Here is a 26,002-nt window from a genome sequence, read left to right as displayed (position 1 = left end):
ACTTCCTCACTGTCCCCTTTACACGGTTCAGGCATATAGTAAGTGCTTAATAAATATCAGTTGTGAAAAATGAATTGAAAAAAATCAGAGAACAGAGGAGCAGCGTCTGGTTGTTTTCTGATTGCTTTGGTTTAGAAATTGGGGGTCCCTTGTCTCTGCTCCGTGGAAGCAGCTGGATCCCTTGGGCCCCCCTGGGGCTGTGGGGGGGGCGGGGGGAGGGAGGGAGTTGGAATCCTCAGTGCTTTCAGGCGAGAGGAGGACCCGCCCCTCCAGGTTGTACTAATTAATCCTGGTTTATGCGCACGCATTTGAACCTGAAATTGAGTATGCAAATATGTACCCAGCAAAAAAAGCAATGCGTTTTGCGCGTGTTGGCCCTGGTGTCCTTTCTGAAAAGAGCAGTATTCCCCCAGGCAGGGGCAGAGGCCGGACAGGTGCGGATGTGGGAGGGACCGGAACCCACAGCGGTAATTCCACTCTGCACGTCAATTATTCATCCCGTGCTGCGCATCACCAGGTCGCTGCCGCTCTGCATGGCCACCTGCGGGCCACCGCGCCCCCCAGCAATCCGGGGACTGCTTGGGGGACTAACCCAGGAGAGTCACGCTGGGGTCTAATCCGGGAGGGTCACGCGGCTGGCTCCGAGGAGGGGAAGGCGCCGCTGTGCCCTAATCACAGGCCCCAGAGCAGCTATGAGGTGGTGTGGAGCCTTCCAGGAGGGTGAGTTCCCAGCCAGCGGGGCCTCTACTCCCAGCCCCGGGACACGGAGAACCAGTCTGGTTCAAACTAGCCCCAGGAGCCCGCAACTTTGGGGATCCCCTGTAAGTGGACTGTGGTGTGAGAGAGGAAAGGAGGGGACCGTCCAAGGACGGTCAGCTGATCTGGGGACAGATACAGCAGAGCTGGCATGCCTTTCTTTACTTGAAGTGTGGACTGGGACCACAGCATGGGAGGCTTGTTCTCCCAAAGCCGGGGAAGTCGGAGTTTTCCAGCAGTGGGGAGGTCTTGAGGTCTATTTAAAGGTCTTGTTCTGCAACTAACTCAAGTGACTGAGGCATTCGCAGGGCACACAGTGCACAGAGAAGAGGGTAACACAAAAGAGGTCTCCCCACTATAACAACAGACGAAGTAATTAAAATAAGTCAGTAGGTAGCACCAAACCCATGAAAACAAACCAAAGAAGGTGAGATACAGCCGAAGCCCCTCACCAGGGCCCACAACCTCATCCAGTGTCCCCATAGTTCATTCTGTCCTCTTGGGCATTTGGGGCACATTTTGAAAGAAGTTTTAGATTGAGCCCCTTTGTTTTTTGTGTAGAATTGTTGACAGCAGTTCTGCCATGTTGATCACTGATCCTCCAAGAAGCTAAGTAGTGATGCAGTTTTATTGCTCCAGAAAAGCCACATGCTTCCTTTAATTAAACAGTGAGCACTGTGAAATTCACACACTTCTCTTTTTGCTTTGGTTGCTGGGAACCTCAGTTGGTTCTTTGGTTGCAGTTTCTTTTAGAATTTGGACTTGGATATGACCTCAGCCATCTTTTTGTTTCCTGGGTCTTTTCAATCATTTTCTTGGACCTGTGATTTTTTATTGCAAATCCTTTCAAATCATCTTTTGAAAATATGTGATCAAGGTCAACGTGCAGAGCTTATGACGAGATGAACCCTTAATAATCACCAGAGTGATTGATTAGCCAACCAAAAGGGAGGAGGAACTCAGGATTCTTGATATCACATCTTCTCTGTGACTAACTACTTGTCCCTCTCTCCAGAGTCAACAGCCACTGGCTCAAGCCAGAGTTCTAGAGGTCAGCCTCGATTTCCCCCCTCTTCTCAACCCTGACACCCTACCATGAGCAAAGCCTGCAGAGTGGTCGTGGCATCTGTCACACGCCCTCTCCACGGTCACAGTCTGCATCCCTTGACTACAGCAATAGCTTCTGCTTAGGCCTTCCAGCCACTGGCTGGTCATGGTTGCCACATGTCCATTCGCTGCCCACAGAATGATCCCACAGCCCCCATTCGCTGACACTGGTGTGCAGCTCCCTGTCACCACTGACGAGGGACTGACCTCACCTCCCTGAGCCCATCGGGTCATCTGCCAGCCCTCCCTGTGCCCTCCTCTCGGACCCCAAGCTGACTCACCTCGCACTGGCCCCACCCTGAGCTCTCTTCCTCGTTACCTCCTTCCCTCCTTCAGGACTTGACCCGGTCACTTCCTCAGAGAAGCTGCTGGAGCCCGAGGCCCACCCCTCCCACCCCATGGTGGCAGGAGGGAGCGAATTTCAGAGTGGGATGTGGCCTCGTGTCCACCAGGACAGAGAAATGCATCCCTCTGGTTCTCTGTCTGGAACAAATTAGCTTCTAGTTACATGATTATTTGCCTATGTACAAACACACACACCCCACGCTGCACACGCACACGCCACACACTACGCCACCATGCCACACGCGCCACCTACACACCATGTACACGCACATGCCACATAGATATACCCCCTCCACACGACATGCACACACCAGGGATGCCACACACACGACACACACACGAGGGTACACCACACACACGACACACACACACGAGGGTACACACACACACGACACGCACGTCCCCCCACATACTTGTTTCCTTGGGCCATCCTCTCCCAGGAGACCTGAGACACCAGGATTACAAGAGCCTTGACTCATTTATTCACAAATGTGTGTGGCACATAGTTGGAGCTCGTTGCAGTGTGGGTCCTGAATGCTCCCTGAGGGCCTTGGGTTGGAGCCTTGGTCACTACCATTGTCAGGCTACAGTGGGACCTTAGGGGGTGGGGCCTGGGGGAAGGCAGTCAGGTCACGGAGGGCGTGCCTCAAGGGCAGTTCTGGGTCCCGACCCCTTCCCCTGCTCTTGGCCACCATGAGGTGAGCAGCCTCTTCCACCATGTGCTGCCACAGGCCTGTCACGGACCAAGTGACCGTGAACTGAAACCTCTGAAACCAGGGGATAAAGAAAACCTTTCCTTCTCTAAGCTGGTTTTCCTTGGGTGTTTTGTCACAGTGATAGAAAGCTAACTCAGTGCTCAATGAATATTTCAAAACCAACTGGTAGGTATTCCTTAAATCAATGTGGGTGGCCACAGGCTCTCCAGTCAACAGCCAGGAGTGGGGCCAGTGTGAGATGAGCAGCCCCACAGCCAAGACACAGCCCCCACTCAGAGGAGGCAGCGCAGTTAGCAGGATTGAGCGGCAAGTCTGTGAGGTGGGAGCCCAGGGAGCGGCACAGACAGGTCTGGCAGCAATGGTGCCAGGGCTCAGGTGACTGGGAACCAGGGGCTTCCTACCGATCCTGGTCCTGCCTGTCCTTGGGTTCAGGTGTTCTCCCCGGAGATGGAAGGTCCTCCAGGAACACCTGCACTGGCTGGATTGTCCACACGGGCGTGGCCGTGGCAATGTCGTAGTGTGGGACACTCTCTTTTTCTTGCCTAGTTTTATGACTATTTCTTGAAACCCAATATCATTGACCCCAACCATTTACATCACTTGGGGACACCTGGGTTTCCAAAAAAGTGACTCGTCCTCAGATTTAATGTCTTGAGTAGATCTAATTAGCATTTGGCTTTTGTATACCGTCACCCTACCTGCCGTGACAGTGTTCAAGCATGCAACAAAGATCAAAAAACAGTGCAATGAATACCACTGGACTATCCAACCTGGATCAACAACTGTCTACATGTTGCCATATCTCCCCCCCCACACACACACACATTTTGTTTTTGTGGGGTTCTTTTTAGGGGGTACCAGGGATTGAACTCAGGGGCACTGGACCACTGAGCCACACCCCCAGACCTATTTTGTATTTTATTTAGAGACAGGGACTCACTGAGTTGCTTAGCGCTTTGCTGTTGCTGAGGCTGGCTTTGAACTCACGGTCTTCCTGCCTCGGCCTCCCAAGCTGCTGGGATACAGGCATGTGCCACTGCACCCCACCTGTTTTTGTGTTTTCTTAACCATTTGAAAGTAAAGTAAACCATCATGATACTTCACTGTAAATATTTCATTAGGTGTCCCCCGAGGACATTGTCCTGTATACCTGTGACACCATCACTGCACCTAACTAAATTAACCACCATTATCCGCTATTCAGCTCTTATTTCCGTTTTCCCGGTTGGTCAATGATGTCTTTTAAGGCTTGTTTTCGAGCCAGCATCCAATCAAAGGTGAACGTGTTGCGTTGTTATGTCTCTTTCATCTGTTTTAGTCTAGAACAGTCTCCTGGCCACTTTTGTTATGACTCTGCCTTTTCAAAGTGCACAGTCCGATTGTCTTATAGAAAGTCTCACATCCTGGATTTTTTTTTTTTTTTTTGGTGGGGGCATGCAGATCTGGTTTTAGTTAAGCTGCACTACAACCTTGTTGGAGGTGAGGAAGTGTACCTTGGCCAACAGTCATTGTCCTCAAGGTACGATGCTCCGCAGGTTTGTTTACATCTTGTCTAGTCTTAGCAAGACCTCCAGGCAGTTTTTAATAAGATACAAAGTCTTTTGAATAAAAGAGAAAGTGCTTTTTAACACATAGAAAGATGGCCAGGTAGAAGGGAAGGAACAAAGGTGCTATAAATACATATCAGGGTAGTTAGTGTAACTAAACATGAAATCGAACTCTGAGATTTCTGGCTGCCAAAGCAAAACTGAACAACAACAACAAAAAGTTAAAAACTCACTTTCAAGAGCCATGAGCTTTGCTCACATTAGAATTATAATAAATCATTTGTCCCATAGATCCTAGATATATGATATCAAACAACAACAAAAAATAACAGCTTCTTTAACAGGGTCATAGATGACTCCAGAATATCTTCACTGAGTCACTTCTTTAATACTGAAGGTCAGAGCCAATGATGCAACACTAAAATGTGAGGCACTGAAGTTATTTTTAAAATGAGCTCAGCAGAGCACTGTGGCGCACGCCTGTAATCCTAGCAACTTGGGAGGCTGAGGCAGAAGGATAGCAAGAAAGCCATCCTTAGCAAAAAGCAAGGTGCTAAGCAACTGAGACCCTAAATAAAAATACAAAATAGGGCTGGGGATGTGGCTCAGTGGTCAAGTTCCCTGAGTTCAATCTCTGGCACAAAACAAAAAACAAAAAACGTCTGTCAGGTGAGCTGATTTCTGCAACTAACCTGATTCAAGGAGAGAAGGAGAGGCTGGTGGGCCACCCACCCTGGCTATAGTCCTCTACTCCCAGGCCGTCAGGTATGGGACCCTGGATGAGAGCCTGGGCTGGAAATGGAGGAAGTACAAGGCGGACTCTCAGGGATGAAGCTGAAGCTTGGGCAGGGGCTCCCCCAGGTAGACAGCCCTCCACCCAGTAGCCTGTGACAGAGGGCCACAGAAGAACTCGCAAGCCCAGGAAAGCTGTTCTGAGTGCTTCCTGTGTGCTCAAGTGCTGAAGCAGGGTTCTAGCAGAGAGCAGGCTGCCTCCCCCCCTCCCTGGAGAGCGTTAAAAGTAAGGCAGATCCCGGTTCCCCTAGGATGTGGGGCCTCAGGTCTGCTCCTTTCAGTCACCAGGCTGGGGTGGCTGCAAGGTCCTCACGCTAAGCCGCATGGTTAGCATATCCATTCAAACTTTCGAATGTGGCTGCCAAAAAAGACAAAATTCACATCCTTTCAGATAATAATTTTTCGATTCCATATTATATTTGATGTTATAGAAATGGTTGGCCATGGAGAAAACAATTCCACATGATCCCACTGCTCCTGAAACACCCGAGTCACCTACTCAGAGAGATTCTTCAATGGACCCCTTATTCCCAGTGCACCAATTCATTTCCTTTCTGGACTAAAACTTGTGGTTGCACATATATTTATATCCATATGTGTCTGCATAAGTACACATATACATGTTGTATTCCTTCTCGTCTTTAATAACTCATATGCCATTTTGTACAGTATTTTTTCACTTAATTTTGTATCATCTGCTTATTTCCAGGACCATAAGGTCTTTACAAAGTCATTTTTTTAAAGACGAGTGGTTTTTCATTGAACCAGCGTACTGTGATTTAGTTAAGTGTTACCCCATTTTTGGACAAAGTCTTTGGTTCCCTCTTGTTCTTTCACCCCACATACATTACGTTTCTGTGGCCCTAGGAGACAGTAAGGTCAATGGCTTGCTGCTGCCCTCCTGGCTTGTGATGATTAAATTACACCGCCATCAGAGAAAGGTGATTGTGTTTCATCTTGCTATGGTTGGGAAATCCGCATCCAGCTCCTCTCAAGTCCTGTCATGGTATTGGAACATGAGGGGCTGGGACATGGTCCTCTACACCAGCACCTGCCGGGGCATCTGAGCAAGGGCTGGAATGAACCCAGGGCAGGTGCATCATGAAAATGGGACCCCTGGGATGGCAGGTGGTTTAGAGGATGCCTGCTGGTGTAGGGTATCGCAGGGATCAGGCCAGGCCTGTGCTGCATCCAGGAGTCTGTGCATCCTTCACAGGGACAGTGATGCGATGACATGACGCATCACCCCAGCCTCTCTGTAATGCATTTCACCTGAGGCACAATGATATGGTGTTGATGGCCAACTGGAAGGCTCTCTGGGTCTCAGCCACCCTGAAGCTGTGGTGCTGAGTGGTCGGGGGCCAGGTGTTTTTATCATCCTGAACCTGTCCAGCTCTGAAGCTCGTGACCTTGCTCCAGCCCCCATGGTGTGGCTTGTGTGCCCTCCTTTCTCAAGGACAACTTTGCATTTATGCAGCGTCCCCCCGCCCCTCCCCTGGGCTCCTGGAAAGCAAGGATGGCGACTAAAAGTTTTTTCATTGCCGTTAACCTGATGAAATTTTCTCCTTAAGATTTCACTCCAGTCTTGCTGTTATTCTCTTTGGTTCTGGCCCTTGGCTGCCAATTCACTCTTCCCAGTTGATTGTTGCCCGTGTTCTGTTCGCTCATTTTCTCTCACTTGGTCTCATCATCACTATTTTCTCGTGTTGCGGCAAGATCTACTCAACTATCATTTTTACTTTGTTCATGGAAATCCTGGGGATGGAGTGCAGGGCCTCACACGTGCTAGGCAAACCTCTATCACTGAGCCACATCAACTATCCCAGGCAACTATCACTTTTAAGGGCTCCATGCCAGTCCTTACTTTAATTCTGGACGTGGCAGCTGAGATCACGACTGTAGGCCAGGAGCCCCATCAGGCACGTGGAGTAGTTAGCCCTGGTAGGGGGCAAGTGGTTTCTCAGTGCCTTGTGCCCAGCAAATCTCTCCAGCCCAGTACCAAGGGGGGTGCAATCCCCTCCCAACCACAAGGCCATGCCTACCCTGCCACTCTCTGTGCAGCTGGGCCTGGCTTCCCAGTTCCTCTTCCCACACTTGCCCAGGGAAGGGGCATCCAGATGTGCCATCCTGCCTGAGCTAAGCCCTGCAGCACAGCCAACCCTCTGAATGTGTTTTCTGTAGAGTTGCTGGCTACGCTCTGGAATTTTCAGATCACGCTGAATTTACTTGTTTTATGACTAGGAATTTCAGGAGCAGCGCTACAGATGTTAATCATGTGAGTCTCTTGGTGCTAGTAAAATAAACCTTGATCAAACAGGGGTGTCGTGACTCAGAGGCCAATAGCCCTTCATACTTTATGTCAATCACCGATACAGATGTTGCAAGTTGAGTCATTTGGTAGCATAGTAACCTTATATGGCCAGAGGGCCAGATGTTAATATTTAAAGCGGGGGGGGGGACCCTTTTTATCTCTGGACAAATATATTTCAGATCATAACTTAAATATTTTCATTAGTCAAAATATTGATTTTCCTTTCTCATCATATTCTCCAAAGAAGCCTTTGCTTTTGTTGTTTAATCTACCAAACTAGGGTTCTTATTAGAGATCCTGCAAGACCTAAGTTAAAATTTCACTTTTGAAATATGTTTGAAGCATAATTTTTCAGGCTAGCATTCTGTCTGCACAGCTCAAAGTCATCCCCTTGTAGTAAGTGATAGTATTCCCCAAGGGCCTAAGAAATCTCAGTGTCTAGGGATTGGCTTATGCCAAGGTCCTGCGGTGGCTTCTGGGAAGAATAGAAATCTTTGATGCTCAACCCAGTGCCCTTTCAAGGCACAAAATCCAATGATATTTGTAATGGAGCAGACTCTATTTAGAGAAGTCCTGTTTTTTGGTTTTTTTGGTCTTGCTTTGGTTTTTTTGAGGTGGAGTCTTGCCGTGTCATAGTTGCCTGGAAAACTTAAGTTCACAGTGACTTTCCATGAATGATTTTATGTACCTCTTCCTGGGTCTATCAACAGAAAGGCCATGAGAAACCCACACTCCCTCATTTGTAAAATATGGGAATTAGACTGAGTGAACTCTAGGTTTTATGGATCAGTAATTCTGTTTCTCCAGAATTTATTTAACTTGAAATACCAAACCCAGAGACATATAGATGTAAAACAGTGTCCTTAAGTTCCATATGTTATAATAAATTAGATTTATATATATACACATATATATTAATCATATAGGTAATACAGAATGTATGAACCTTAATGTTTAAAAAAAAATCACATAGGCCAAGGCTTTAGCTTTATAGTAGGGTATATGCTTAGCTTGTATGAAGCCCTGAATTTAATCCCCAGCACTGGGAAAAAAAAAAAACATGTTAATTAAAAATAAGTAAATAAACCAAAATTTAAAATAAGCATTAGGGCTGGGGTTGTGGCTCAGTGGTAGAGTGCTTGCCTAGCATGTGTGAGGCACTGAGTTCGATACTCAGAACCACATAAAAATAAATTAATTAATAAAATGTCTATTAACAACTAAAAAAAAATTTAAAAAATAAAATAATCATTATAGAAAGACTACAGTCCTTTTGGACCTTCAATCCTAATTCCCTCTTGTCCCACTCTAGAGACAATGGTTGGTTTGGGTAAAGACAGAAATCTTTTAAAAATACACTTACAGGACTGAGGGTGTGGCTCCTTGGTAGAGCCCTCACCCAGGATGTATGAGGCCCTGGGTTCTATCTCCAGCACTGAGAAAAAAAATCATAGACACACACCCATATGAGTATATATGTATGTATATTTATTACAGTATGTTTAATTTTTTAGTGTTGTTTGATGGACACAATTTGTATCACATACTTGTTTTTAAACACAAGCTGTTTTATATATAGTTTTCCCCTCAACAGTCTGTATTAGAGATCTCCCATGTTCGTTTATAGAGAGTTCCCTGATTTCTTTCATTGGAGCTGTTGGAAATTGCTCCTGGTCTCTGGTCTCCCTGCCCCGGCCCCTGTGCACCTGAAACATTAGCTCCTCCCACTGCTTAGAACTTGCCCTTTTCCACCTGTTCATGCCTGGAAGCCCTCTCTGCCCCTTTATCTCCAGTCAGAATGGGCCATTCCCGGTGACCCTCTCAACCTACACTCCCACCTGCTAACACTTGGGTTTCCCTCGTTCCGTTTTGGGTAGCAAGTGGCCTTCCCTTGATTCTGCGTGTCTCTCTGCACCCTGCCTCTGCTACAGCACCACCTCTGTGCAGACTGAACCTGGTTTATGTTTGCGGCACAAAGCTGCGGCAGGGAGAAGGCTGGCTGCGGCAGACAAGCCAGGTGGTGGCCTGTGGCCAGGATTGACCCCTCAGGGCCACCCCCAATGTCCTTTTCCTAGGAGACTTGAGGCTGCTTCTTCATTTACAGAGCACAGACTGCAATGGAACCATGAAACCGGTTTCCCACAGTGTGTTTGCTCCTGTTAAAAATAAACCCAACTCTATCTACGAGGTTTGTTTTTTAAAAAAATAAAGAAAATATTCCACATCCTTTTCAAACCTGCCTTTGAGCTAAAAATCTGATGCAAAGACTTAATCTTTAACTGAAATGCAGGGTGAAGCATAAACGAATCCTGGAAACGCTAGCCTTTCTAATCATCCTATCAAACCCCACCACCCCGCAATGGCCCGCTCAAGTATCTATTATTCCAGGTCCAGGAGAGGGGAATGCTCACGCTGACATTAGCCTAATACAACTACCAAGCACTACGTAGTTCTGCGTAAGACAATGTCTTTTACTACATTCATTTCATACTAGTGTGAGGAAGTGCCCAAGGCCTCATATTTCATGTGTCAGAAGACCAACTGATTTTTTTTAACAGATACAAATAAAAGATAAGGAAAAATGTTACAGAAAGTGTTCTGAAGAGGTTTGCTTCTGGGAACCTGAGGCCAGCCACGGAAAAAGACAATGTTTAAAGGACACTTATGGGATAAAGATTTGGCTTCTCACCTGCAGGGGAGGTAGGTAAGAGAGGAAGAAACAAAGCAAGCGTCTACTCTGTGCTAGAAGCCACCATCAGATAGATGGGGAAGTTGCTGTAGACTTAAGAAACCCTTTGTCTGAGAAGATCCATCCTTTCAAACTTGATTAAATATGTCTTGTGTGTAGCTTTCTGCTCAAATTATTTGTAATTCTAGTGAGGAGGAAGCATTTCTTTCTAGCCAAAACAGCCGTCTGGGTGAATACAAATGAGTTTGCAAAAGGCTTGAGTTACTAACGTGCTGAACTCTGGGGCGGGTGACCTTCATTTGCGTTCCAGTTCCATCCTGGACGCTGCCAGCAGCAGCCCGGCTAGCATTCTCTTCTCCTGGACTTGGTGGATCAGGGGGCCATGCAAATTTGCAGCTCACTGTGCAGCAGACTCTGCCTGTGGTAGAGATGGGGGAGAGGAGGAAGGAAGAAGCCAATTCCAGAACCTTCTACAATTTCTAGAACTTTCCACTGTTTCTAGAATCTTCTGCCTCCAATATACAGATTCTTCCACTGAGCAAAAGCAATTTGCTAGCAGTTAGCTTGGGGCCCAGGGTGAATCACGTACCTCCAAGACAGGGAAACATGCCCCCCATGTGGCTGGAAGGCTCAAGGGACCTACATTCCTCAAGGTTGGCTGACTGAGGGGGATCCAGCCCAGCTCCTTAAGTCTAACCTCCTGTGAGAACATGGTGAACAGAGACCTGCAGCCTCACGGGAAGAATGGAGACTGGGAAGCAACTGGTTGCCTTCTTTCTGAGAAGAGAAAGATTGGAACTTTCCAGAAAGAAGAGTTTCTTAGCCCTGAGCTTCCCCAATGCACAGAGATTAGAAGCTTGGATAGGATTGGCAGGTTCAAATTCCCAGGCTGCGGGATTCCTCTCCTGGAGAAGGATGGCAACGGCACTGACCTGGTGCCTGGGGCTCATGCCTCCCTGCCTGGCATGTTAGGGGCTAGTTATGAGTTTTCGTACTCCATTGAGAATGCCACTGTCACTTATGTGTCTGCAACAGCAGTTAAAGAGAAGAACAGCTTAAAAAAAAATTACTACCAAGGATCAGAGAGGCTGAAAAACAAGGGTGATTTCAGAGTCATGACAAACTGTGTCAAACACTGACGATCAAGCTCTACTACTTTTAAAAGTAAAAATTCTAAAATGACTTTGAGCAAAGAACTCTTTTTAAGTCCATTCAGAAAATAAAATTGACTTTTTAAAATTAATGTTTGTCACTTCAGTACTATGTCAAAACTGGTGCTGTGACCAGAACATCCAGGAGTCATGACCAAAACCAGGGTGTCCAAGGAGGACACTTCCAAAAACCAGGGCTCAATCTTAAGCAGCTGAAGTGAGTCTTTTCCTCCCTCTGAGCAATAAAAGAATCAGCAAAGAGAAGAAAACAGTAAGTAGGCAGTTAAATGTAAATGTCTTAGTGAACACCTAACGGTGACGATTCCCTTTTCCTGCCAAACACTGGTGACATGCTATTTCTCCAATTCGCTCCCTGGAGAGTTGAAAAATGATTGCTTGATAAGTCATTCATCTTTAGTGCGAGTATCACAAGGATACAACCACATATTAGTCAAAATGAGGAATTCATGTCACATTATTTTCCATCGGTGAGTAATCGACAGGAAATGGGAAATGTCACCAGAAGGCAGCCTGGCCATCTGGTGGAACCTCTCTGCGAACACAGCAGCTGATCCACGTGGAAGTATTAAAGCAACAAAGTCTGAAGCTGTCTCACTTCTCCAGGGAACTTCAGTTCATGCATGGAAGAAAGGCAATAAAGTCCAATTATTCTGGACGCGGCTATACAAGGCATATGAAAATTATCTCACGTAGGGTAACTCTAAAGCTAAGTATTTTTTAAAATAGCCATCAGTCAGTCCTGGTAACAAAATCAAACAAACCGATCCATCTCTAAGGAATTACCCATTAATCAAAAGATGGTGGTGAGATATTGGCAATTTTTCATTATTCCACACGTAATATTTTAAATCTGACATGCTGACAGGGTGGTTGGAATAGGTGAAATTATTATGTCCAAGAAGAAGGACAGTCAAGCTTCACGGTATTGGGCCATCTGTGTGTTACCTGTCTATTGTGGGTCCCCAAGTTTCCCTTTTGAGGTGTTTGTATTTTTTTTATTGAAGCGGGTGTGGTACTTGTAGTTGAAAACAGTGACAGGAGGCTCTCACTACTGAGTGTGACTGAAGCTTTGGAAGTCTAGTGCTTCTGTGGACCTCAGAACTGACAAAAGTCTTGCCCATCAAAGTCCCAGTCTTGGGAGGTTGGCACATGGAACCAGCCATACCAGCAAACAGTGGGTCTGTTCTGATGAGATTTGTCACAACCATATTGAGCAGGTGACTTCAGTAGTGAGAAGAATTATGCTACTTAGCAGGAGAGGAGATTAACTGTAATTAAACAGGAGTGAAATTTGTCTCGGGTATCGTCGCCTGGGCCAGCCTCACGGTTGTGAAGTGCCAGTAGTTGCCTGGCAGGATTTGAAGTTTATTGAAATGAACATGCCTTTTAAAATGACAATAATACAGACCTTCATTTGCTTTTATTTTCTCTACCTCACTGAAGACACAAACATCCCTGAGGTGCTACGGGACTTTCAGCTCTCTTGAGTCAATAAGAGTTATAGTCTTGTCCTTGCCCCAGTTTGCCAGGAACAAGGAGCTGTGTATGAAGTGAAAGAACTTGCTGCTGAGGAGCCAGCCTCCTGAGCTCCGGTTGCTGTGCAGCCTTGGCTCAGCTTCATCATCTGTAAGGTGGGAGTGTCCAAATTAGATCTGTGACCTGGCCCCCTGCTTGTTTTGTAAATAAAGTTTTATTGGAACACAGCCGTTTCCATTCAGTCATATATTGCCTGTGGCTACTTCTGGACTACCACAGTGGAGTCAGCAGTTGCAACAGAGACCATGTGGCTGGCAAAACCTAAGTGTATTTACTGCCTGGCCCTTTATGGGAAGTTTGCCAACTCGTGGGCCAGATGACCCTCACCTAGAGTCTTCTAACTCTGAAATGTGTGTTTCTGGTAAGAAGAAAAGTGTGTGAGGCTTCGGGACCTGGATGAAAGGACAGCATTGAGATGGGAAAGGACAGAAAGGGGAAACAGAACAGGCCAAAATAGATGAAAATCCTCCATGCTGTTGCTTTCCTGTGTGTGGCCCAGGGACCTGCTCTGAGGGCCCACGTGGAACGCAGTGGGCAGAAGAAGGGCCTCCAGCTCATGCTTTAAAGCGGCCATGCCCTTCAGCAGCAGACAGTTCTCAGTAAGAAGCGGACGGCAGCAGCAACTCCTCTGGACCATCCCCAAGCTGGCCTTTCTTCTCGGAGCACGGCGTGTAGCTGGCGACGCCAGGCCCTGTTGGTGCCGCTTCGCAGGCAGAACCCAACCGCACTTGAGAGGGCATCTGCTCCGGGCATCCCACATGTGCATCCCACATGAGGCAGCCAGACCCTCTCCCACCCTTTCCGGCCTGCCGTTCACTAGTTCAGGAAGTCGCCACTCCAGGCCTCTGCCAAGTTTCCTAAACCCCCAACCCCAGCCTGGCCTGCCTGCTCTCTCCAGCCTCCTGTGTTTCCCCTGCCATTGCTGATTCCCCCTACTTGGCTGGAGCGCTCCTCACCATCCTCAGACACCCTCAGCCTTCCCTTCCCATGTCAAAGCCTTCTTTCTCCTGCCACCAGCTTCTGTCTGCCTGATCCTTCAAGACTTGGTTTAGCATTCACCTTCTTCTCCATGAAGCCTGCCGGCCGCTCCTGCCCCGGAGTCCCCTACCACATCAGCAGCTGACACCCCTCGTTCTGTGCACTTCCATTCCAGTTGCACATGGGACCACAGCTCCTTGACACCAGGACTTCTGACTTCTACTTCTCCCGTGGTCAGAGGATGGGGCCCCAAGTGGCGAGCCCGTGTTCACTGACGATTGAGGGTTTGGCCAACCTGCTGAGGTGGCCTTGGCATTCACAGTCCATGAGAGATCGTCAACTGGCACTGTCACAGAGCTCCTCCATGGGGGTGTCTGAGGGTCCACAGGGCAGCTCCCATGGGCAGTGAGGGATGGGGAAGCTGAGGGTGGGTCGGAGTAGAAGCACACCCCAGGATGACCTGAGAAAAGACGTGCCTCCCGGTTGCTCCGATCACCTTCGCCCATGGTCCCTGTCCTCCTGTGAGAGGACATTGCACAGAAACTCTCCAAACCAGTTCTGTTTCCTGTCTTCTATAACACCTGCCAGCCCTGCTGGAAAGTGACCAGTGGCTGTCTCTGAATGTCACATTTGAATACCAGATGGCAGCATTTGCCCTAATGGGCCCAGGTCCAGCAGGTCTTGGCTATATGATCCTGCCTATCTTGTGGCTGCCACACTACCCACGTACTTAATTTGTGGGCTCACAGCAGGGTCTGGCGTAGCAGAGGCTGTGTGTCTGCCTCCCTTGGAGGGAGGGGCCTTGTCTCTGCTGTAACTGAGGCCCCCACTTCCGTCACGCAGGTTTCAACTTGAAGCAGACAGATGTCGCCTGCAGCCTGCACCAACGAGGGGGCTGGGCCTAAAAGAGGGCTCCGCATTGTTGCAGAAGGCAGGCAGGTCCTTGTTCTGAGGGCACCTATGTCCCCATACTGTGTATGGAACTGGTACTCAAGGATAGGGCAGCTGGGAGGCAGAGCAATGAGGTTGCTGCTCCCTGTTCTGGGCTCACACTTCAGGGACCACAGGGGCCAGGACAAGTGGTCCAGGGAGGCAGATGTCCCTCAGTATTTGTTGTTTGGGATGGTGCCTAATCTACTGTCCACCCAAACTAGGAAACTTCCTAGATTATTTTTGTAACAATAAATAATAATTAAAGTCTGGAATTCAATCTCTGTTTTGGAAAATTTAAATGAACATGGATCACCTAAATAGTTTACCTTAAGAATGTTCCTTCTCTCTCTCTGTCCACCTCCCCCCATGCACACAATCACACCATTTATCTGTGTTCCTATGAAAATTTCAAGAAAAAATGGATACGGATTAGTGCTTTCTAAAACCTGAAAGAGCCAGAGCAGACACGCAGGCAACCAACATATTATTTGATTCCATTGCTTGCCATGCACAAAGGCAATCAGAATATACACACGAGCGTGAGGGTGACTGCAGCCAAGGAATTCCCACGTACATTCAGGCTCCTGTACCTGCTCCCTGGAGCTGGAAGGGTCAGGAGCGGGGACATCTAGGGCTGCAAGCAATGCTGGGCAGGACTGGGGTGGGAGGTGAACCACACTGATGTCTGGTTGGTCCAAGGTTTAGTCTCTGCAGTGACAGTCTGATGCTGTGTGTGCCATCTCTTCCTCTCCCCCTTATCAAATCCTCTGCTCCCAGAAAAGATCACTGCCATAGTGAACACGTGGGTCTCGGCTGGCCCGCCAGGGGTTCTCGCTGCCCCTAGGAGTGGGAGGAAGTCATCCTGGGGAAAAACTTGTACTCCTCTCAGACTTAGCTTGACACAAAAAGGCCTAAGTTTGGGGTGGGGGGATGTCAATATTTCCTTCAAATTTGAAATTTGTGGTTTTTAATTTATGACTTGAACTCCAGGGACAGACGGATGAGTCTTCTTGCACTGTTCTCAGGTTACCCTCCCCCGCGCATCTGCATCCTGTTCTCTGGAAGGCGCCATATATCACGGGGTCCTCCAACCTCAGCAGGGAGGGTGGAGGTGGAGGGAATGGAAGCTGCTCTGGTTCCTGGGGTTTTGCTGGGCTTCAAGCAGGAATGTTTCAAACCCCAGCCCATCCAGGGAGCACTCAGTGTCTCCCAAAGTTAATGAGTGAGGACAAAAAGGAACATTTGCGCCAAGTCAAGATACGCAATTTGGGTTGCAGTCACTGCCCTGTGGTTGATACTTATTTTACTTCAAGATAGGCTCTAGCCCCCAGGAGTAATAACATGCATTTCACATAAAGTGGGATCTGGTCTTAGGGAGGAGCCTGACTGGCTGCATTGGACTGTGGCTGCCTTGATGGTACTGGGCATGAAGAAAAGATAGATTTAGAGCAAAAGAAGTGCCAGGGGACCTGCTATTATCTCAATTTGAGAATCAGTTTAATCCACAAGGAGGAGTCCAGATATCTTTGTTTGGGAATGAAGACCTTTATTTTTAAAGTTAAAGTATAAGCAAACTTCATAGGATAACGTGATAGGGATTTCTTGGCTGATGTGCTGGCACTGACAGAAAATCCTAAAGTCTCAGGGCATCTGATCAGCCTTGGGTCTTCTTGTATAGAGCACTAAATATTCTCCCACATGATTTTTAGTCAGGAAATCACAACAATGCTACCCTTTCCCTGGAGAAGTAAGGATCAGAGAACTGGAATGAGATGCATTTCAAAGTCCTCAGCCTGCTGCTGCCCCACCCCCGCCAGCGACCACCAGGCCTCACCCATGGCTCCCAAGATACATCTGCCCACACAGATGTACCTCTGATGCGTGGAATATTATTTCCTTAACAACAACAACAAAAAAATTCCAAGCCGTCTACAGGACTCAGTTTCAGAATTTTCTTGGAATGTTGTGAAAATCTGTGTTTTTGCCATGGGAACATTCAGAGGTAGAAGTCTGGGTGGCTCCAGTTACAAACTGGTATGTCTGAAGTCGTCCTTCTACACTAACCGGATATTCTCAGGCCCCGCAGCTCTCCTCTCCTGTGTATCAGTGAGCCCAGGAGAGGAGGGGAAACCACCTTTATGAAATCTCACTCACCCCCTCCTTTATTGCGTCTCCTTCCATTCCTGCTCTAGTGGATGCTAGAAGGTGCCATGTGGTTCCCTCCTGCTTCTTCCAGGATACCCTTCCAGTCACCCTGATGCGATAGCCCAGACACTGCCAGGAACCTGGTGTTTCAAGAAGAAGCTGATACCTACAGAACAGGCTTCACTTTCAGATATTTTCATTGTCATGACCAAGCTTTGAAGTCTATGATACTTAACACCTATAAAAAAAAAAAAAAGTGGATTGTTTTCTTCCACTCTGAAATGACAGCTTTGGAGAAGTCTGGCTTCCCCCCAAGCCCCTGCCATTTTGGGCTGTCTGCTCTGCTCAGCTTGTAGACTGAAGCCTGCAGCTGCTCAGGCTCCAGCGTCTGACCTCGTGCAAGATCCCCACGAGACTGCTCTCCATAGGGAGGTCTGAAAAGAGGGTAGTGTTTCCAGAGCTGCCCCCAGCTTGTCCCCTCAAGCATCTGACGGGTGGTTGGTAAAGTGGCTGACTTTTTCCATTCTCCGCCCATTTCCACAGGATCACCTCCATGCGGGACCTGCGTGCACATGAAGGGATGAGGGGGGAAAGGCATTGGCAGTGGAAAGAAATCACCTTTTAATTGGGGCCTTTGTGACTTGCGGTGGATTTTTTAGAAGTACAGAGATGCCACCTAATGTGGGTTGAATTGTGTCTCCACAAAGACAGATTCAAGTCTTCACTCCCACATGTGTGACCTTAATTTGGAAATACATTATTTACAGATATATCAAGTTAAGACGCGATCATGCTGGAGTAGGTAGGCCCTAATCCACCAGCCAGTCAGAGACTGGAGCCAAAGGACAGCCAGCAACCACAGAAACTAGGGAGAGGCAAAGAAGGACCACCCTCTTCCATGCCTTCAGAAGGAGTGTGGCCCTGCCAACATCCTGATTTCTCCAGCCTCCAGAACTGTGAGAGAATAAATTTCAGTTAGTTACAGCAGAAAACTAAAATGTCATTTTTGATGTCCAAGGCTCTTGCATTGGGATTACATATCCTTGAAGGTCTCTGCACACAGTGAACAGTGAATTCTCATGTGAGCACTGAGTGGTCAGAAGTTGCTGCAACCAACGCCAGCTTCCCTTCACTGATGGCAAGAAAAAAGACTCGAATGGACAAGAAATTGTTGTTGTAATAAGAAATAAGGAAATGAGAATGGATGAAACGGAAAATTTCCCATTCTACTTACTGTGCTGCAGAATGGTTTACATCTTTACAATTAGAATATAATAATGCAGTTACTTTGTGTAATTAAAAAATAATACAAGAGAAGGTCTTCAAAAGAAAAAAAAAATAGCTACATCCAGCTAAGATGGGAAACTGTCTTGACAATGTGGATACTATCTTCCTGTCCAGTGGCTGGACCAAGTGAGGTACTCACGGTATAAGCATGGTGGGTTTGAATAATCAGACTCTGTACCCAAGGCTTTTCTCCTGCTGGTCTTGGATGGGGACGCAGAGATGCTTATAATTTTTATTGATGGAGAGAAAAACAATTCAGATGGGAAAAGGAAAAAAGGTTTTGCTTGTGCAAAAGATGTGTTGGTTTGGAAAGGCACTACAATAGAGCTTCACAGAAATGGATTGATGGCCACATCAGTCACAGTTCTGCAGGCTGGAGAAATCAAGATGTTGGCAGGGCCACACTCCTTCTGAAGGCATGGAAAAGGGCGATCCTTCTTTGCCTCTCCCTAGTTTCTGTGGTTGCTGGCTATCCTTGGTGTCCTTTGGCTCCAGTCTCTGACTGGCCAGTGGATTAGGGCTAACCTACTCAGCAGGATTGCATCTTAACTTGATTATATATGTGTACCTGGTTAGTCTCCTCATCTAAATTTTGGGTAAATTGGGACAGAACCACATCTTATCTTTGCATTACTTGCTAATGTGTCACTGGAGTTCAATATGTATTTGTTCAAGTATACTCTAAATTTCTTGGATTAAAATCATAGATATGGTTATGAAAGAGTTTTTAATCATTTGGTGAGATGAAATTGCAAATTTCTCCAGAGTAACAGGACAACAGAATGTTTGTATTGATAGAGAGAAAGACTTATATTAAGGAATTGGCTCATGCAACTATGGAGGAGAGGTTGAAAGATCGGAAAGGAGAGACAGCAGGCCAGAGACAGGAAAGAGCTGTGTCCAAAGGCAGCCTTCAGCTTACAGGGAGCTGCAGGGAATTCAGATTTTTGTTTTAGTCAAGACTCATCTGATTGGATGTAGCTGGCTCACATTAGAGAGTGTAATCTGCTTTACTCAAAGTCCACTGATTTAAATATTCATCTCATCCCAAAAATACCCTCATGGAAACATCCAAAATAATGTTTAATCAAACAGCTAGGTTCTGTGGTTATCTCTGCTAATTTGTGTTGCTGCAATGGGATACCTGAGATTTGTAAAGAAAATAAATTCACACTCGCTGTTCTGAAGGCCCGGAAGTCCAAGACCATGGCACTGGCACCTGCTAGGCCACTGGTAAGGGCTTTGTTGCTACATCATAAAATGGCAGCCAGTGTCATTTGTCAGACAGAGCAAGCATGCTAGGTTGGGTCTCTCTTCCTCTTCTTATAAAGCCACTAATGCCATCCTGGGGACCCCACCTTCATGACCCTATCTAATTCTAATTACCTTCCTAAGGCCCCTCCTCCAAATATCATTAACATATAAATTTGGGAATTAAGTTTCCAACAAATAAACTTTTGGGGGACACATTCAACCACAGCAGGAGCCCAGCCAAGCTAGGACATTAAATTAATCACAGAAATTCTCTGAATCTATTTTTCATTGGTTGCACCACTGTTGTTTGGGGAAGAACAATACTTCTCTGTGCAAGGCTGTCCCCAGCACTGCCCAGTATTTGACATCCTTATTCTCTGTCCACTGAACAACCATGGTGGCCCTTGTTATTGTCACAACAAAAACTGTGTGCACACATTCTTCATCACCCTCCTGGGGCTGATTCTGCACAGCTGGAGAACCACTGGTCCAGGCTGTCTCACTTTGCAGTAATGCTGCCAAAACACCGGCAACATCAAAGCGAACACTGGGCTCCTCTGGTCTAGATGAGCAGATGTCATATGGTGACAGCCACCGTCTAATCCAGGGATCGGCAAAATTTTTCCATAAAGGGCCAGAGGGTCAATATATTAAGCTTTTTGGGACTATATGGTCTCTGTCAGAATACTCAGCTGTGCAGTGGTAGGAGGAAAACAGCCACGATAGTACATGAATGAATGAATGTGGCTGTATTCCAAAAAATTTTATTCATGGACACTAAAATTTGAATTTCATATAATTTTTAAATGTCAGGAAATATTAATATTCTTTGGGTTTTTTTCCCCTGGCCATTTAAAATAGAGCCAGGTATGATGGTACATGCCTGTAAACATAGCAATTCAGAAGACTGAGGCAGGAGGGTGGCAAGTTCCAGGCCAGTTTTACCAACTTAGCGAGACCCTGTCTCAAAATAAAATAAAAAGGTTGGGGATGGGGCTCAGTGGTGCAGGACCTGTGGGTTCAATCCCCAATAACTGGAAAAAAAAAAGAGAGAGAGAGAATAAAAATTTTAAAAATAAAGTGTAAAAACCATTCCCAGCTTACAATCAGAATTTAAGTCTCCTGTGATATGCCTCATCCCTCAAAAACTCACTGTATCCAGCTGAGAATTGAACAAAGGTTTTAATGAAGGCTCACTGAATTGAAAGAGATGGGAATTGAACAATTATAGGACTTTTCAGACTTTTTTTTTAACAGCAGAAACTTTTTGGAATTCAAATATGGTAGAATCCCTAGTGTTTTATTGACAACTTTTTTTTTTTTTTTTTTGGTACTGGGGATTGAACCTGGGGTGCTTAACCACTAAGCCACATCCTCAAACCTTTTTATTTTTTATTTTGAGGCAGGATCTTGCTGAGTTGCTTAGGACCTCACTAAGTTATTGAGGCTGGCTTTGAACACACTGATCTTGCCTCAACTTCCAGAGTCAATGGGATTTCAGGCATGTGCCACTGCACCTGGCTTACTGGCAAAATTTGATTTTACAAGTTCAAATGTATAATATTTGCATATTTTGATGAATATAACATTAAAAGAGAAGTTCCAGACGACCATGTTAAGGTACTCTGATCAAACTGATCCAGGTGGTTCTGCAGCAGAACCATTGTTCATATCTAACTGTAGTTTTCATTCTGATTCATAAGCATAAGTCAGACAAAAAACACCAAAAACTTACAGTAAGTGACAAAAGATAAACTCGTGGCTCAACATGTCAGAAACTGCTTTGCACAGCTGGCTCTTCTGGCATGTTGAAACCATGCTCCACAATTTTATGTGAGTGGATAAAAGCAAGTCCAGCTCTTTAAAGGATCAATGCTGGAGATACAAACTTCCTAACCACTGGCATATTTGCAATAAATGCAAACTTCCTGTCAGAAATTCCAGAAGCAGCTTGAGTCCTAGGTGAGTACAGAGGAAACCCAGTTTAATCCACGCATTCTCTGATAGATTGAGTATCTCAGTGTCTGTGCTGCACCTATTATAGTTTTTTAGTAGATGGAAAACATTTAATTTTTTAATTTTTTAAAATACATATAACATAAAATTTACCATTTTAATCATTTTTAAATGTAAAATTTGGTGGCATTAAGTATTTACATTATTGTGCAACCACCACCACTATCCACTGCCAGAATGTTTTCATCATCCCAAACAGAAACCCTGAGCCCATTAAACACTAAGTCCCAGCCCTTCCCCCAGCCTGTGACACATCAGTCATTTTCTGTCTCCATGAATCTGCCTACTCTAGGTACCTCATATAAGTGGCATCACACAATATCTTTTCTTCTATACCTTGCTTATATCACTGGCCATAATATTAGCAGTGGTCCACATTGTATCATATGTTAGAACTTCATTAATTTTTAAGGTTGAATAATACTCCATTGCAAATATACATAACATTTTATTTATCCATTTATCCATCAATACACATTTTGATTATTCCCATCTTTTGGCTATTCTGAATAATGCTGCTATGAACATTTGGAGTATAAATATTTGAGTCCTTGTTGTGAATCCTTTGGGAATCTCTCTAGAAGAGGAATTGCTGTACCCCACAGTAATTCTATATGTAATTTTTGAGAAATGTCCATACTGTTTTCCACAATGGCTGCACCATTTTACCTTCCTACCAACCATGCCAAATCCAGTTTCCCAGACGCTCACCAATGTTTGTTTTCTGGGAAGTTTGCTTTGTTCTGTTGATAATGCCATCCTAAAGGGTATGAAGTGAAACATTTCTTACCTGAGATCTTAGTTGACCATTTGCAGTCCCAGAAGCACTTTCACAGGACTCTGGGTCACTTGAGAGTTCCACAGATCACAATTTGAAAGCCCAGGGCTGCAGTTTTGACTTTTCTTGGGTCTGCATTGTAGGAGCAGGCCTTCCTTGCCTTCATTCTAAGAGCAAGTGAGGCACTTGCTGTCAAGCTGGAGGCAAGACCAGTGAGGGAAATGGATGCCTTAGGCAAGGGAAGGGGTTCAGGGCCTGGCGGAAACCAGCCACCCCATCCTGTAGACTAGTCATCCCATCTCATCAGTACGTACAACTATAAGGAACCACTTTAAAATGTGGGGAAAATTTATGTAAATAAAAAAAGAACAGTCATCCTCCTCACACTTCCTCTCCCTCCTCCCCTGTTCTCTTCCTGCTCCTTTCTTCTCTTCGCCCCTTACCCATCTCTCTCCCCGCCACACACACACTCCCAAGCAACCACAGTTAAGACTTCAATTTACTATGCTCCATTCAGGGTTTCAGCTCTGACGTACATGAGATGATCCTGGTTTAAAATGTTTTAAGTCAATAGCAGCTTGGGATCAGGGAGGTTTAATTCAGGTAGACACACTGACAAACCAATGGAAAGCATCAGAGCCTCTGGAGGACTCCAAGCATTCCGGCAGGGGGTCCCCAGCTCTGCTCCGCCCAGTTCTTGCAGTCCTTTGGGTTCTATAAGGCCATGGCTCTGCTCAGAGCAGCAGCTGCCAAAATATCAAGTTCACTCCAGCTCCCAGAGTCCAATAATGTTCTCTCTCCCCACATCCCCCTTGAGAGCTGAGGTGCTTTTTGCTCTGGGGGAAGGAAACTTCCCTTCATGTAGCCCTAAACTGAGATGGCTCCTTTGGCCTCCCAAGTACAGCTCCTGCCTCTCAGAACTCATAACAAATACCTCAGAGGCCAGCCTGAGGTTCAATTTTCTACTCTCTTCCTACCTCACCTCATTGACCTCTTGCTGCTGAGCCGCCAGGGCAGTGAGTGCCCCTGTCTCTGGATGACTTCTCAGCTTCCCCTGAGCTCCCTCTCTCCTGCCAACCACAAAAAGTTCATGACCCCCCCACCATTCTGTAGTGTGTCCTAGTTCCTAGGGGGCACCAAGGACCCAAATTTCCCCTCAGATACAAAGGGGCTTGAGGCCTCACAACCAAACTGAGCTCCCAGTAACCGCTATCTGGACTGAGCTGCAAATACCAGATGATCCCTCTTCGACTGGCCTAAGCAAAAATAAAAACCTGTTCTCTCTCAAGTCCTGACATAGGGCAACTCCAGGGAGGTTGATTCAGAGGCTTATTAACTGTCTTCAAGGACACAAGTTTTTCCACCTTCCTACCAACATCCTCATTTGGCTTGGTCCCCAGGGTAGCTCCCAAAGGCAAAGATGGCTGCCACCTTGAGAGTTATCACATGCAAAAACTGCACCATCCAGTAGAAGGAAAAAGTGCTTTATCTTCTTCATTCCCCTTTTTAAGAGCAAAAAAGCTTTACCCAGTTGCCCCTGGACATCATCTCAAATCCCATTGTCCCTGACTGCATCACATGACCTAACTCAACAAGTCACTGCAAGATGGGGCCACTATGATTTTATGTTTTTCCAGGTATCTCCAAAGACATACAGCCATTTCAACCTTCAGATAAATGGGTAGATTCCCAAGAAAAATTAGGATTCTGTGAATAAGAAGGAAGGGGAGAAGTTGAAGAGTTTATAAGGTAGTGGGCAGGTAGCTTTAGGATCACTCCTGGAATTGATCATGCACTTGCTCTGATGTTATATTTTTCACTCTTTTCCTTTTTAACCTAAGAAATGTATAAATACTTTCTTGTTTAAATAATGTAGTCAAAGCAGAAGTACATGAAGTAAAAAGGTAAAGGATTCCCTTCAACACACTCCCCAACCTCATTTCCCTCCCAGAAAGCAGCTCTGCCTCTTTTTAATGAGGCCTCTTTCAGTCCCCTTTATGCATTTTCATATAGACACACACACACACACACAAACATACATACATGTGCTTGGCTTTAATTTCTACGTACATGGTATCTTGTCCTGCTTCTGGCCTTTCCCACTTAACTCTCAGTACACATTAATCAATTTCATTTACTTTAAAGGCTATTATTTCATAGTGTGATATTACAGTTTCTTACATTTTAACTAGTTTCCACTCATGAACTTTAGCTAGATTAAAAACATCCTGAGGCCATATTTTTCTTCTATGTCTCTGCACTTCCATACAATATCTTCCTAGAAAGTGAAAGTCAATTCAGAGTTACTGATATAAAATGTCTCTCCCCCTGGCCATGTGAAAGTTGTGTTAGTATTTCTGCCTGCCTCCGGTGTAGCCCTTCTCTCAGTCAGTAGAAGGGGACACAGCATCATCAGCTTATCAGTTTGTCCCTCTTCTGTCTCTCAACAGCAGAGTCATTAATTTTGCACTGTTTCTTTGGCAATGTTTTCTGGGCTCAAATGGCACACCATCCCTGAGCAAACCATCAACTCGAGCACCTGGCTACTGGCAAAGTTACACATTATCTCTTTATTAAAGGCGAAAGATTTATACGATCTGAAGAGAAACCAGAGTACACATTATCTCTTTATTCAGCTCACACAGGAGCATCGGGGCAAAGTCATTAACAGCTGGCACTTCCTGGAGAACCATTTCAAGGGTTACTAATGGTGTTCACAGACTGTTGGGTTGGAACAGTTATCCATATGCCTAGACACACACTCCTAATAACCTTTTCCAGGTTTCTTGAGGCAGTCAACTACATAAAATAGATTACAACTGAACCAATTCTAGACCCTTTAGAGGGGAGAAATTACTTCAATATGAGGCTATCACCTCAAAACAGACCAACCAGAATTAGGACTGGGATGAGCTTCTCAGGACAACCATTCTCTAAGCAGATGTGGGTATCCAGACTTGCTGATAGCGTCAGTGATTATCATCTCAGGTCTTAGTGTGGATCTTTATACTTTTGAATCTACCAAACTTCCTGTAGTAGCAAAAAAAAAAAAAACCACTGTGCAGGAGCAAAGAAAATAAACACATGGCTCACAGATGTGCCCCCTGAATCAAGGAAGACTCAGGAACACTAGACCCTAAAAGGAAAGCTGGAACAATGAAAGAAAATCAAGTAATAGGAATAAGACTGAAATTGGTTTATGTCTCTCAGCTGATGATACACAAGGAGGAGTTCTTTGATGAATCATTTTAATTAACATTTATCATGAAAACCCTGGTCCCTACTACTAAGAAGTCTACCACTAAATTTGGGAACAACAGTATTCACATATAAAAAGTTGGACAAAGACACAAAGTAGGATAGGATCAAGACTAAGTAAACGCCCACTGGGGGGCTTCAGAGGAATAATCCACTAAGATGGCAATACCATGCTTCCAAACAGGGCTAATTTGCCTGGAAACACCCTGAAAAGACTACATTTGACCATGACTGCTCACTTATACAACCATATGCAATTTTCTCTGGGAGTCCAGCCTGGATCTCTTTGCTGACTTTCATGCCTTTATTTGTGTCTACTAGGGCCAAAGGCTGCTTCCTCCTGTGTTCCTACCATTTTCCTTACCTTGAAATTGCCATGACC

The 26,002-nt window shown here is 45.8% G+C and overlaps 1 protein-coding gene across 1 annotated transcript in view; it reads left to right on the top strand.

Moving 5' to 3' along the window:
• The first annotated feature begins 590 nt into the window (after positions 1-590).
• Positions 591-26,002, top strand: part of Cldn14 (claudin 14) — a 67,126-nt gene continuing 41,714 nt past the window's right edge. Inside the window, exon 1 of the mRNA XM_048803654.1 lies at positions 591-720. The gene's annotated coding sequence lies outside the window, so the exon portion shown is untranslated. The remainder of the gene's footprint in view (positions 721-26,002) is intronic.

Source organism: Marmota marmota, unplaced genomic scaffold (assembly GCF_001458135.2).
Source record: "Marmota marmota marmota unplaced genomic scaffold, marMar, whole genome shotgun sequence".
In the NCBI taxonomy this organism is placed as follows: domain Eukaryota; kingdom Metazoa; phylum Chordata; class Mammalia; order Rodentia; family Sciuridae; genus Marmota; species Marmota marmota.
Note: the sequence above shows the minus strand (reverse complement) of the source record. Positions and strands in the feature narration are given on the sequence as shown.